The sequence below is a fragment of the Equus quagga genome, chromosome 12 (genome assembly GCF_021613505.1).
Source record: "Equus quagga isolate Etosha38 chromosome 12, UCLA_HA_Equagga_1.0, whole genome shotgun sequence".
Taxonomy (NCBI): Eukaryota; Metazoa; Chordata; class Mammalia; order Perissodactyla; family Equidae; genus Equus; species Equus quagga.
The window spans coordinates 36940560-36954957 of NC_060278.1; the positions used below are offsets into that span (position 1 = coordinate 36940560).

General features: G+C 42.7%; 1 long non-coding RNA gene across 1 annotated transcript; it reads left to right on the plus strand.

Moving 5' to 3' along the window:
• Positions 1-203: 203 nt before the first annotated feature.
• On the plus strand, positions 204-5333 carry LOC124248645 (uncharacterized). The gene is made up of 4 exons (XR_006891108.1): positions 204-794; positions 1292-1370; positions 2144-2206; positions 4306-5333. It is a non-coding gene; the product is annotated as an uncharacterized LOC124248645 (long non-coding RNA).
• The last annotated feature ends 9065 nt before the right edge of the window (positions 5334-14398 follow it).

Consider the following 14398-nt stretch of genomic DNA (forward strand, 5'->3'; position numbering starts at 1 on the left):
TCATTCTAGGTGAGAATCTCATATAACCATTAAAAAATAGTTGTCATTTGGATGACAGTGTGCTCCACTTAGCAGCAACCTAAGATTTCTTGTTTTTTTGCTCAAAGAATAAATCTGTTAAAAGCTCCTCTGTTGAATTGGGATCTATGAGCCTTTTAATAGGATTTTTGAAAGGGAGTGGAAAATTTACAGCTCCTGGTAAATAGCCTGACATGAAGTTAAGATTAATAGTATTTTCTTCAGCCACACCATCAAAGTTGAACCTACGGGCAGGAGTCTTTCTCATTCTCATCAAATAGTGCTAGGAACCAAAAATTCTCTTTCTCAGGTGTAGTATTCTCTTAATCAGTGGTGATATAACACAGTTCCATGGACCATCCAGGTATTTAGTAAGTATTACAATGATTTGATATGTTCTTTGATCCTTGATAGAATGGTCGGTCCCCTAACCTGGTCCTTTATCCAGTGGCTCTGATCTCAGGGAGAAGCATCACTCCATCCCATTTGTGCAAGTCACAATCCTGGCAGTTGTCCTGGACTCCTCTCTTTTTCCTCATCCTTGTCCATACTAGATGCAGCACTGGGTCCTAATGATTTTACTTCTTAAATGTTTCTTGAAACCATCCACTTCTCTGCATGGCCACCACTCTATCCCAAGCCCTTATCATATGTGCTTAGACCACTGCAGAAGCCACCTCTCTACAGCCAGTGTGATCTTTCAGACACACATCTATGAGACCTCCAGTGATCTGCCGCTGGTGTTAGGATATCGACCAAAGGCAATTTCATGGACGGTAAGTCCCTGCATTGTCTGGTCCCCGTCTCTCTCTCCAGTCTCATCTGGAGACATTCTCCTCCCTGTTCCACGTGTTCCTGCCTCCTGGCCTTCACTGCATGACGCAGGGTCTTAGTGCCTGTAATTTCCTCTCCCTGAGAGTCTCTCCCCTGCTTTTTCTAATTATCTTCTCTTCATCCTTTATACATCAGCTCAGCGTGATGTCCTCATGACTGCCTTTCCTGATCTCCTGGCCTAGATAAATCTCCTTTCTTCTCTGCTGTGTAGACCCACACTCCGCTCCTTCTTTATGCTTTCATAGACATCATAGACACTTGGCTTTGTTGTTTTTTGATCGGTATATGTGTCCACTACAGAATATAAACGCTGTGAGCAGGGACCCTGCCCACATATGCTCATTGTCACCTCCCCAGCACTCAGCACAGTGCTTGGAAAGCGTAGCTGCTCAAAACATTTGTTGAATGACTAAGTGGCTATTTTTTATTGAACGTTTAGGTAGAGGAAGAAGACCCCACTGGATACATTTGATTGAAAAATTTCTCCCAGTGATGACCGAAGTACTGCTGGAAAGAAGGTAAGAAAGTCAGTGCAATTGTTAAGGTAAAGTAATGAGTAGAATTAAATTAATTTCAAACACTTGGCTTTTTCATTTTGTGTATTATACTCACCCAATATTTATCCTAGGACAGCTTCCTCTAACTTCTCACTACACTTCTGAACTACCAGTTGGTAGGCACTGAGAAATATCAACCACTTTAGTGCTAATCTAATAAGCAAAGTGTAATTAAAGGGCAAAATAAGCTACAGAAAAGCATAAATAACAACATTCTTACTCTGTTTGGAATTACCACTGATAAATAAGAATCATCCCTAATTATTTTTCTAGAGAAAGTGTAGCGTTAACTTAAGATATTTGGTTTATTGGAGGCATTTTGTTCCCAGAAAAATTCATTTCCATAATGCTGAGAAAAGCTAATAAATAACATCAGATATGCCAGTGGTTTTAAACTACATACTTCCTGTGGGTGTGGAGTGCTTTCAACTTTCATATCTAGAAATCCAAAAATATTTCAGTGAGGGAAATATTATTATCTTGATGTGTTAGCAGCTTTTGTTTCATTTTATGTGATCATTTATTACGTGGAGACTGAGCTGAATACTGTGGCCTTTGCTCCTCTTATTGCATAATTAGGTAGAGACCAATTCCAGAAGATACTCTTCTTTGATCTTTTGAGGTGTATAATCTCCTGATTTTATACATATTTATATTTATACGAAAAATTCATCATGTAGGATTTTTTCATCAAACAAAAAATACATCTATCTTTTCTAAGTCTTAGATCTAAGTCTTAGATCCAGCTAAACATGGTCCTTTCTAAGGAAGAACTGATCAAGATATGACTGAAGAAGGTGAGAGCAATTTATTACTTATGACAGTGACTTAAGTGATTAACAATTTAACAACAATTATGCAAAAATTCTTGGGGATACTTTAAAGTCAATCATTCTGGTTAAAAAAAAACTTATTTACTGTTCCTGTTTTGGTTTTGGGGTGGTTTCTGTTTTGTCGGGGGTAAGAGGACAAAGGGTAGGTTAAGAGGAGATGGATGTTGCCTTATAGGATTTTGTAAAGTGTAATGGTACTTCTGTAAACTGAAGTCATCCCATTCACTTAGAATATTTCCAGAATAAAAAGTATGCCACCTGGAAAACATGAGCTGTCAATCACTGTAAGTCAATGCCTGTTACTAGACTGAAGATCTGAACTGTATAAAAATTCCTTTCTAAAGAGCTCTTCAGTTGGTGAAGTTACAGATAATACAGCCTCAACTGAATATGAATTCATGCAAGAATTTTTAGTTTTTTATGCTAATGGAACCATAGGTATTTGCTTTGAACTTGAACTACACACACACACACACACACGTACATAATACCTGCACACCTACATATGCCAACATATTTCCTTTAGGAATTCTCTCTGCTTAGGCCGATGTGTACTTTTGTTTTCCCTGAATGTCAGGAGCCTGATGGACGTTCTCTTGAAACCATTCTCTTACTGGTCACCTCCACTCCTCCCACAGAAAGTTAGAGTTCTCTCTCCTTTGTTCACTTTGCTGGTTCACAGATTGAGTCCTGAATGATTCAGAGTTGCTCATCACTTGAGGTAGAGTCAAAGTACAAGTAATTTTGAGTAGGGAAGACTAACCCTGCATTTCCATGCACAACTGGTTTGACCATTTGGACTGATCCACCATTGGGTGAGAATACAGGAAATGAGAATAAGATGACATGACAGTCACAGCTGCCACCCAAGAACTCTTATGACATTGTTAAATTCTCTTACGATTAACCTTGATGGAAATGTTAGGGCTTTCAGAGCATTACCTTCTTAGTCCTAAGGGTTAATTTCAGGGAAGTAAATCCTAGATCATATTAGGCAATATGAATTTAGTCAAAATGTGCAAAATAGTTCAATATCATTAGTATGGTGTGCCTACTGTGTGTAGGCGAGGGGTGCTAAGTGCAGGGAGAGGTAATGGTACGAAACTCTCCCTTTCTCAAGGATGTTATAGTCTTATTGGGGGGAAAAAAACTGACTTATAAAACAGTTCAAGATATAAGACAACAGAAGAAAGTGAGTTTCGGAAGATCAGTGTGGGCCAGACCAGCATGGAAAGATGGTCTGGGAAGACTTAAGGAGAAAATCAGTTTGTTAAGAAGGTGGAACTTCTGTGGATGAGCTGTTGAGAGCAGGGGTAAAATCTTAGGCATTGTAGCACCCCCACACATGGTAAGTCTCAACAAATGTTTGTTGAATTAAGGAATGAATGAGTAGATGAATGAAGAGTGGGGAAGGGCCAATGAGAGGGAGATGCAGATTGATAAAACGTTGTGAACAAAAACTAGGAGGTAGGAGGGAGCATACCATTTCGGGAGCCTGTGAGAAGGTGGGGCCAAGAGGGTCTTGCTGGCAAGCAGTAGGAAGTGACTCTAGATAGAGGGCCTGGGACGAGATCGTGGAGGCCTGGGCTCAGGAGTTCCGAATTCATCCGGCAGGCAGTGGAGAAGCATGGTAGGGTTTTGAGCAGATGAGTCACCTGGTGCAAGAGGGATTGTGGGAAGGTTGGTGTGGTGCTGGTAGGTTTGTTAGATGAGTGAGAAAGAGGTTAGACCAGGGAGACCAGTTGAGAGGCTGTGTCAGCATTTTGAGGTCCCCTAATAAGGGCCTGATCTGGCAGTGGCAATGGGAATGAGAGAAGAGCTTGATCCAACAGGACTGTGTACAGCAGGATCCTTGGGTCACGATGAGTAACAGAGAGCAGGGGACAGGGATGGGAGCTGAGTCCAGTCAGCAGGCTTTCACTGGGGTGATGGGTGTGACGGTAATGCTACTAACTGAAATAGGGAAATTGGGGATGGGCTGCGGTGGATACAGAGACTGTGCAGCTTTTCACACCATCCCCAGAGTGTTCATCAGTTTGAGACCATGCATTCTAAATGCCCAGGATGTCGTATGATGGACATAATACACCACACGAAGTCATGTTCCTACGTGATGGAGTCCACGTGTGTCCAGCCCTGTGTGTTGCGTCAGACAGCATTTTGCAACAGGGAAGATCTCAAAACATGTTTTTAAACACATGTTGCTCCCAGTGTGCCAGGTAATGTTCTAAGTGCTGTTTAAATAGTGACACTTTAATCCTCATAACAACCCTATGAGACAGGTAGTATTATTATAATCTCCATTTTACAGACAGGGAAACTGAGGCACAGAGGGGTTAGTGACTTGCCCAGGATCTTAAAGCTAATGAGACACCTTAGCGTTGGAACCCAGGGAGTCTGACTCCCAAGCTTGTGCTTTAATCATTAAGCTGTTTTCCTCCCGTCCTTAATCGAACACTGCATGTCTCTTCCTTGCCCAAGGAAGCAGTGGGACCACCTCCTGCATTGTACGGTGAGCAAGGCCTTGTTCTGAGCAGTAGTGTGGTCGTTGAGTTTGTGGACCTTGAGCTGGATGCTGGCGTTCAGATCCAGCTCTTCCACTCCTGGCTGGGGCAGGCTGCCTTGTCTCTTCGTGTGCTGGTGTCCTCAGCTGTAAGTGGGGGTGGCAGTGCTTACCCCTCTCAAGGTGGTTGGGAGGTTACCTTAGTTAACATGTGTGAAGCACTTGGATCAGTGCCTGGCACACAGTAGTTCTCGTCAGTGTTTGTTATCAGTGTTCTTTGAAGGACTTCCATGGTGCCCGTCAGAGTTCATCAGCAGAGGATTTAGTGTTTAACCATCAGGTATAGGAAAGATTCAGAATTTGTCTGTCTGGGTATTTTGGCAGTCTTTCTTTTATTAGGATGTAAGCATGATTGCAGAAGAACGTGGCACATTGCCCTAGTTTGATAATACTATCATGATTGTCATCAAAATCCCCACTTGAATGATTTCTGTATTATTAACTGAATTCTAACTTAGAGTGTCTTGTTTGTAGAGGCAAGTGACTTCAGCTCGTATGGGGGATATCAGTCCTTGATAACTCACCTGCTGGGGTAAGACTCTTTAGGGGGAAGATGGTGATTTGGATGTTTCTGTATTTTTTAAAAAATATTTTTTAACAGTTTTATTTTTTTCCTTTTTCTCCCCAAAGCCCCCCAATACATAGTTGTATATTCTTCGTTGTGGGTCCTTCTAGTTGTGGCATGTGGGACGCTGCCTCAGCATGGTTTGATGAGCAGTGCCATGTCCGCGCCCAGGACACGAACCAACGAAACACTGGGCCGCCTGCAGCGGAGCGCGCGAACTTAACCACTCGGCCACGGGGCCAGCCCCTGTGTCTGTATTTTTTTTTTTTTTTAGATTGGCACCTGGGCTAACAACTGTTGCCAATCTTTTTTTTTTTTTAAGGATTGGTACCTGGGCTAACAACTGATGCCAATCTTTTTTTTTTCTGCTTTATCTCCCCAAACCCCTGATACACAGTTGTATATCTTAGTTGCAGGTCCTTCTAGTTGTGGGATGTGGGACGCCACCTCAACGTAGCCTGACGAGCGGTGCCATGTCCACGCCCAGGATCCGAACCCTGAGCTGCCGCAGCGGAGCACACAAACTTAACCACTCGGCCACGGAGCCGGCCCCCCTGTGTCTGTATTTTTAATAGCAGGACAAAGATTTACTTCAGTGGTCAATGTCTTTGCAATATTCTTCCTGAGTTTGCTTCTCATCTTGGTAAAACCAGTATCCAAGATGGCCCTCAGCTGTTACCTGAATCAGACTGAAGCCCACAGATTTTCTGCCCAACTTTTGGTTGCATTTGACAGGAACACTGGGCCAAACTATAACAAAGAGGACTGTTTTGAAACGGTTGATGAATGGCATCTGTCACTGGGTTCAGCTGGCATCACTAAGCTGGCCAGACCTGGTTAGGCAATATTCAGAGATGTAATCATTACAGTTTCAAGTCTCTGTGATCTGCTCTTCAGCAATTTTGCATAGCAACCATTTAATCCTGTCTTCATACCCTTATGAAATGTAATGATGAGGCTCCCTATAAAACTAGGACCTCAGGTTAATTCTTTGACAACTTCAATGGTTTTAATTTAAATAAATAAACAACCTTATTCGTGATGTCTTTGTCTTCTAGCGTTTGGGCTGAAATAATCGATTCCGTAGGTTGCTTGGGCTACGATATGTGCAAGTAGAATAAGTGCAGGATCTGCCAGGGCACAGCAGCGCATGCTCTGTGACCCTCCAGAAGGTCGGGACGTGCTGGCTCTGCAGCCCAGGGAGAGTAACTGGCAACACAGTGGGGGCGTGTGGGGCTCCACTGCGATTAAGCAGGCTAGTGGAAGGGGAAAGGGAAACACAGAGGATCACAAATGATGAATTTCCCTTCTTGTCCCTCCCAGGTGAGCCTTTTTCTCAGGCGGAAATGGAAGAATGTTGTCTGCTGCAGTTGATCCAGAATCGAATTCAGTTCATTACAAGGACTACATAACAATGATGGTGACAGATGAGACTTAACCACTTTAAAGACTTAATTTCCAATTGAAAGGATAATTTAAAAAATTGTCCTTGTTAATTTCACATTTTATAATTTCTACATATGATAACTAATGCTTTGTGAGCTATTTCAATATATTTTGTTTTTTAAAGATGATCATAATAATTTAAAACTCTTTAAATATTTAAACTATTTAACATTTTAACTATTTAACATATAAAGATTTAAAACTTTTTGAGCTGTTTAAAACAACAAATTAAAATTTATTTGTCTAGCCTCATGGAATGACAAATTGCTAATTTTTTTGAAACTATTCTTAAAACATTTTAACATTATTTATCTATTGTTAATTTTCTATAATAAAACTCAGATTACCTGCAAATTAATTAAGCTGACAAAATGAAGAATGATTAGAATGACCCAAGTTTGACATATGAAGATCTTGGGAGGGGGCAGAATGACCACAGATTGAAAATGAGTAGCAAAGTGATGAAAGCTTCTTTTTTAAACAACAACAGACTCTTGAGCAATCTGAACATTGAAGGAGAGTTATTGAAATGAATATTAATAATTAATTCCTTATGAGTGCCAGTAACAAATCTCCTTTGATATTAACATACTGTAAACATTTGAATGTGCTGGCCCAGCATGTTACCTTGATGAAGTAGCTAAAGGAGTTGAGATGATTGAATCTGGAGAAGAGAAGACTGAATGGAAACTGATAATGTGAGGACGTGGCATTGTCTTCTGGTCTTTAGAATTCTTACCTTTTCAGAATACCTGTCATGGGAACATTGTCCTGAATACTGAGTAAGAATTTCAAGAAATGTCATGGTATGCAGGAGTTACAGCTGTTGAAAGTGCCGAATAGTTATCTGAGCACAAGGAATCCCAATGGAAAAAGACATGGGGACTTATAAGCAAAGGGGAAAATAAGGTAAAGGAAACGAATACCCTTCCATCACCTGGGTGTTCTTTCATACACGCATGCGCACATGTGCACGCACACACAGTGATCTTTATTTAAAGATGCTTCCCCACTACATGTGTGTACATAAATACAAACATTTCATGTTGCTTGTGAGTCTTTCTCCTAGGCATGCAGTCTTGACCCCCAAGAGAGGAAGCTGTTCCTCAAGAGACTGTCACTGTTCATTCCTTCATGAAACATGTACTGAGTATCATTAGATAATGTGCGAGGAACTGGAGTTGCGAGGTGACTCCGTCTTAACTAATCGAGGTCACAGTTCAGTGAGGGAGACCTGTGATCAGTCAGCAGCTGCAGTTCAGGCAGGGGCACATCTGGGTACTATGGAAGTGCATAAGAGGGGCAGCTGCCTCAGCCTGGGAGGAGCTTTCTGAGAGATGAAGATTCTAGTGAGTAGAGAAGGCTTCCCAGAACAGATGACGCCTGACTTAAAGACGAGTGGTTTACTAAGTGGGCAGCAGGACACAGGGTATTTCAGCAGGGGAGCAGTAAATACAAAAAGCCCAGAGGTGTCATGAAACATGGAGCAATCCAGGAATTTAGAGTAGTTCAAGATGTTTGGTGTTTAGGAGATTTGGGGGACATGGTGAGAGATGGAATTGGAGTGGCAGATAGGAGCCGTGTTGTTAAGGATGTTGGGCTAGGTGTACAGTTCAGGTTTTAATGTTAGGGTTTGGGCTTCTGAAGCTCATAGAGAAGGAAAGGTCATTTGTAAATAGCACAGAAAATAGACTGGAAGAGTCAAGACTAGAAGGAGGGAGACCAGGTGGTAGGCCATTTGGTTGGTGGGAGAAGATGAATTGGGAAAAGTCAAGCATGGGTCCCAGGTTTCTGGCTTGAACAATGGATGAATTATAGTGCCATTCATTCAGATAAGAAAGTCCAAGAAGCAAGTAGGGGTGGGTAGGGAAAACGATGAGTTTGGCTGTGGACATGTTGGAATTGAGGAGCTGGTGGGACACCCAGGGAGAGACATCCAATAATCATTTGGCTCAATAGGAGGAAGATCTGGCTAGAGACAGATTTTGGTGTTCTCAGCATGTAAGTAGTAGTTATGCCTTGGAAAGAAAAGAGAAGAGAATCAACAGAACCATGGGGAACATCAGCATTTAAGGAAAAGCAGAAGAAGAGGATCCCACAAGAGACTGGGAAGGAGAAGCCTGAGAGGAGGGAAAGCAGGAGAGAAGCATCTTGGAAGCCATAGTAGAAAATCACAAGAAGGAGGCAGTAGGCAGCCATGTCATATGTCAGAGAGAGGTGAGGTGAGGTCAAGTCAGAGAAAATTCCATTAGTTTTAGCAACAAAGAGTTCATTGATGATCTCTGTAGAAACAGATTTGGTGAAGTGACAAGGTCAGTGTTCGGAGCACTGAGGAAGGGATAGATGTGAGAAAGTAGAGCACGGAGGACTGGTTATGGCAATGGAGAGAGACAGCAGGTTGAGGGAGTTACTTTTGGAAGATGGGACCATGCAAGCACGTTTATATTCGAAGGGCTGAGAGCCAGCAGAGAAGAAGTTGAAGGCCCTAAGGAGGTAGGAGGGGCCAGGTTCTAGAGCAAAAAGGAGGTTGGCTTTGGGGTGGGGTGGAACAACGAACCAGCTTATGTCATCCCTACCTAATGGCCTCTCTTTCCCTTTTGAGTGAGGAGGAAGATAGCAGGTGACAGAGCTTGAGGAGCATGGTAAAATTTGGAAATGCTTCTGGGACATGGGAGAAAGGTCAGGAAGAGCCTATGTAAGGATTTTCAAGAAATCCTGGAGGATTTTCTTCAGTAACCTAGGCTCAGGAGCAAAAATGGTGGGTTGTTGTCTTGATTCGGTGTTAAGGCTTTGTCATCCGGTGAGATGGAAGGAACAAAGGTTAAGGGAGTTGAGGAATCCACAAGAAAGCAGCTGTAATGATGGTCCGTGGTGTCCAAGTCTAGCCTATAGGATGGATACAGGTAGGAGGGGCTAACAGATTGAGAGAAAGGGGGCAGGGTCTCTGGACCTCTGAAAGGGTGAACAACTTGTGTAGTGGAAGCAAGGGATGATTCTTTCCTGCCACCCCTGAGTAATAATATGTTCTGCTTGAAATTTGACTTTATTCTATTCTAAGAGTGTCCTTTTATTCTCCTATGTTATTATTATAATTAGTAACAATAGCTAACATTTGCAGAGTGTTCACTCTGTGCCAGGCACTAAGTGCTTTACATATATTAGCTCATTTAATTCTCACAACCGCCTAATGATGTGGTACTGTTATGTTACCCCCATTTCACAGAAGTGGTAACAAAGAAGTTACACAGCTATAATGGGTTGTATTTGTCAATTTTTGCTAGGTTATGTTCTGATAACAAACAACCCCGAACCTCAGTGGCATACTACAATGAAAGTTATTTTTTTTGTGCATGTTTTACATCACCTGGGGTCAGCTTGGCCTCTGCTTCATGTGTCTTCGTTCAACTCACGTACATCATAAGTAGGGTGACCACATGTCCCGGTTTACATAGGGCAGTCCCAGCCTGCACTTGTTGTCCCAGCATAATTATTAATAGATCTCCCTTTCAGAAGTGTCCCAGTTTAGATAATTATTAATATATGGTCGTCCATTTAAAAAATAATGAATGAAAATGATGGTGAGGAATCATCACTTATGGAAGGTTTTATGAATAACCAGAGAAGCTTAGTAATGGAAGGCATTTCTCCCTTCAGTAGTTTCCCAAGGTTATGCCAAGGTCAAATCCAAGTGGAGAACTGAAATGCTGCTCACATAGCATCGCATGTTAGAATCAACAGCCAGAGATGAGTATGAGCCACGTGCCCTTAGGCCAGTGCAGAGAAGTCTCAGAAAGGAGGCATGGTGACCGTCAGAGCCTTCACAGACAAGCAGCACACTGCAGCTGGGAAGGAGGGTGGCAGAGACATGAAATACCCTTGAAGATGGAAGCACACCCAAGGGCATATCATTCGCAGCAGCAGCTGGCACCAACATGCAGTGTTAGAGTGTATGCTGGTGCCTAATGCATAAACCCAGGCACAGGCTTGTTGGGAGCACACAAGACAGCTCTGAGTGACCTTCTAGAAGCCCGTTACCCTGCATAACCCTGGTCATGCGACAGAAATGTGGTCTGGTGAATTAGCCCCAGTCTCTTCAGAATCGAATGGTAACGTCATGTTCTCTTTCCGAGAAGAGGCTCCCCTCACAGAAGGATGCCTCAGGGTTGAGCAACCCCAAGTCTCACCTAGAATTCTTTCAAAAGTTCTGACTGATGTCAGACTTCACACCCTGTCTCAAGGAAGTCCTATCTCTTTAGTGGTCATAAGAGTTAGCTTTATGGAATATGATTTGTTTTTTGTCTTTAGCACAAATCCCATCTTTTTTTTTTTAAGGCCACCAAAAAGTGCAGCACAGTCTTCCCATAGAACTGTCATTTGTCCCCTAGGTGCAGAGTAAATGTATCATATTTGCAAAGGGAACATTTTTCTTTATACTCAAACCATTTCAATTCATATTTTCCCTCTCTCACTCACCTGCTTAGCCCTCAACATGCAATTTAAATCACAGTGGCATTTTCCTGGCGAGAGGAAGGCTTGCTCTCTTGTGCAGAAAGTCTGCTTATTCTTAGGACTCTGGCTTCTGCAGAGCCTGCTGTACCCACCAGCTCTGCTGAGCCCTGTGAAAGGCAGCTCGTGCTCACTCTCGCCTGGGGAAGCAACATGTTACAGGGCCAAGAGCACAGGCCTTGGAATCCAGAGACCCTGTAGCTCTGAACCCAGCCTTATCTGTGACTCACTCTGGGCCAGGTGCATCCCTCCTGTGTACCTCTGTCTGGAAATAGAGAGCCCCATTCTAGTCCTTCCACCTTCCAGAAGCAGTGCATATTTAGTCCCCTTTGCATGCACCAAATGTCTATGTGCCAAATGCTGAGAGACAAAAAAGAATGTCCAAGCCAGCAGGCTAGTTAAGATGTTCACTGGCAGAATTACTGTCTCTGAAATGGGATGCGTTTAGGTCTTTCTCTCCTTCCTGATTTTCTTCCTTGCCCTTTCTAACTGCTTCCAGAGAAGAAAGTCCCTGTGTATATAGCCAATTCCTTGTGGAAGATCAATGTCACTACTTGTTAGAGATGCAGACACCTGGGTTCATTCCAGACCCCTAAGACCCCTGGGCTTCTGGAGGAGGGGCCCAGGAACCCACATTTTAACCCACATTGTCAGGGGAGTCTTATGCACACTACAGTGTAAGAAGCAGTATTATATTGTGGAAGTGGGATTTGGAGCTGGGCTCTGCCACCTACTGATTTGGTGATTAGGACAGACATTTAATATTGCTGAGTTCCCGTGTCTTAGTTTGTAAAGTGGAAAGAACACCTATCTTACAGGGCTGGTGTGAAAATGAAATGAGATCATAAAAGTGAAAATCCAGGAGTGATTTCAGCATCATGGTGGAGTAAGCTCTTTCCTTAGACTCCACCCCCTAAGAAACAATGAAAAGGACACTCATAAACCAACAGAAGATATCCACACAACACAACAGACATCTGAGAGATCCATGCAGCCATGTGTCTGAAGGTGGAGGTGCTGGACCCACCCCCCCATAAAGAGGAAGTGGAAGGAGATAAGGGGATCTCCTCTCACTCCCTGAATGGCAACGACCTAGCACACAGTACCACATGCATCTCTGAGAGGAGCGGGTGAGGAGGCAGCCCTCCACAGGAATGCTTTCACTCTCAGAGTTTCCTCCCAGGAAAAAAACCCCACTCTGAGGAAGGTAAGCAGTTGCGGGGGTGTCTTCACCAAACTGAGCAGCCCAGGAGGGCAGACAGTGAGTGCAGAGCAGGAGAGCAAAAGAAAGCACCCCTTCCCCTGCCTGGTGCACCAGCTTGGCTGGTTGGCCAGAGCAAGGGACCCTCGCCAGAGGACCTGTGCATACGTGTGTAAAGTGGCAGTGGTGAGTGGGCAAACACAGATGGGCTCCATCAGCATAGCTTCCAAAGGACAGGCACAGCTAGCAGGGATCGTGGCAGGCTCAGAATACACAGCTCCTGCATGCCCCTCCCCACCAGTGGCAGTAGGTGGAATCTGCAACCAGATACTACCACTATGTGAAGGCACAAATCCACTGCATCAAATAGTATGAAGAGGTATATTAACACCCTAGACCAGAAGGAAATGACAAGTACCCGGAAATCAGTCCTGAAGGCACAGAAATTTACAATCTAAATGACAGAGAATTCAAAATAGCCATCATTAAAAAACTCAACAAGTTACAAGAAAACTCAGAAATTTCAATGAAGTCAGGAATAAAATTAATAAACAGATGAAAGTAATCACAAAAGAAATTGAAACCATAAAAAAAATCAGAAATGTTGGAGATGAAAAATACAATGAATGAGATAAAGAAAAATCTGGAGTCCTTAAATAACAGAGCTGGTACTATGGAGGACAGAATTAGGAATTTAGAGGACAGAAATATAGAAATGCTTCAGGTGGAGGAGGAGAAAGAACTAAGACTAAACAGAAATGAAGAAATTCTCTGAGAAATATCTGACTCAATTAGGAAATGCAACATAAGGATTATAGGTATTCCAGATGGAGAAGAGAGGAAGAAAGGAACCGAGAGTTTGTTCAAATAAATAATAGCTGATAACTCCCCAAACCTGGGGAAGGAGTTGGAATTACATGTAAAAAAATTAATAGAACTCCCAATTACATCAGTGTAAGAAGACCTTTTCCAATGCATATATTAGTAAAACTGGCAAAAGTCAATGACAAAAAATATTAAGGGCAACAAGGCAGAAGAAAATAACCTACAAAGGAACCCCATCAGGCTTTCAGCAGATTTCTCAGCAGAAACCTGACAGGCTAGGAGAGAATGGAATGATATATTCAAAATTCTGAAAGACAAAAACTTTCAAATATGCCAAGAATACTCCATCCAGCAAAAATATCCTTCAGATATGATGGAGAAATAAAAACATCCCAGATAAACAAAAGCTGAGGGAGTTCATCGCCACAAGACACCCACTACAAGAAATGATCAAGAAGGCCCTCATACCTGAAAAAAAAAAAAAATGAGAAAGGATCAAGGAGATAAGTAGGCAGACAAAATCAGAAAATTGCAGCTCTCTATCAGAAAAGGTTAGCTAACGATTATAACATTAAAGATAAAGGGAAGGAAAACATGAAAAAAAAACCCCTATAATCACTTCATTTTAACCACAAGCTCACAACACAAAACAGAATAAGTTGTGACAACAATAACTTAGGGATGAGGAAAGGGATGGAATCTGCTTAGACTAGAGAAATGAGGCTATCAGAAAATGGACTGTCTTGGGGCCGGCCCCCATGGCCGAGTGGTTAAGTTCGTGCACTCCACTGTGGTGGCCCAGGGTTTCACTGGTTTGGATCCTGGGCATGGACATGGCACTGCTCATCAGGCCATGCTGAGGCAGTGTCCCACATGCCACAATTAGAAGGACCTGCAACTAAGATATATACAACTATGTACAGGGGCGGGGTTTGGGGAGATAAAGCAGGAAAAAAAAGAAGATTGGCAACAATTGTTAGGTCAGGTGCCAATCTCTAAAAAAAAAAAAAAGAAAGAAAAGAAAAGAAAATGGACTATCTCATCTATGAG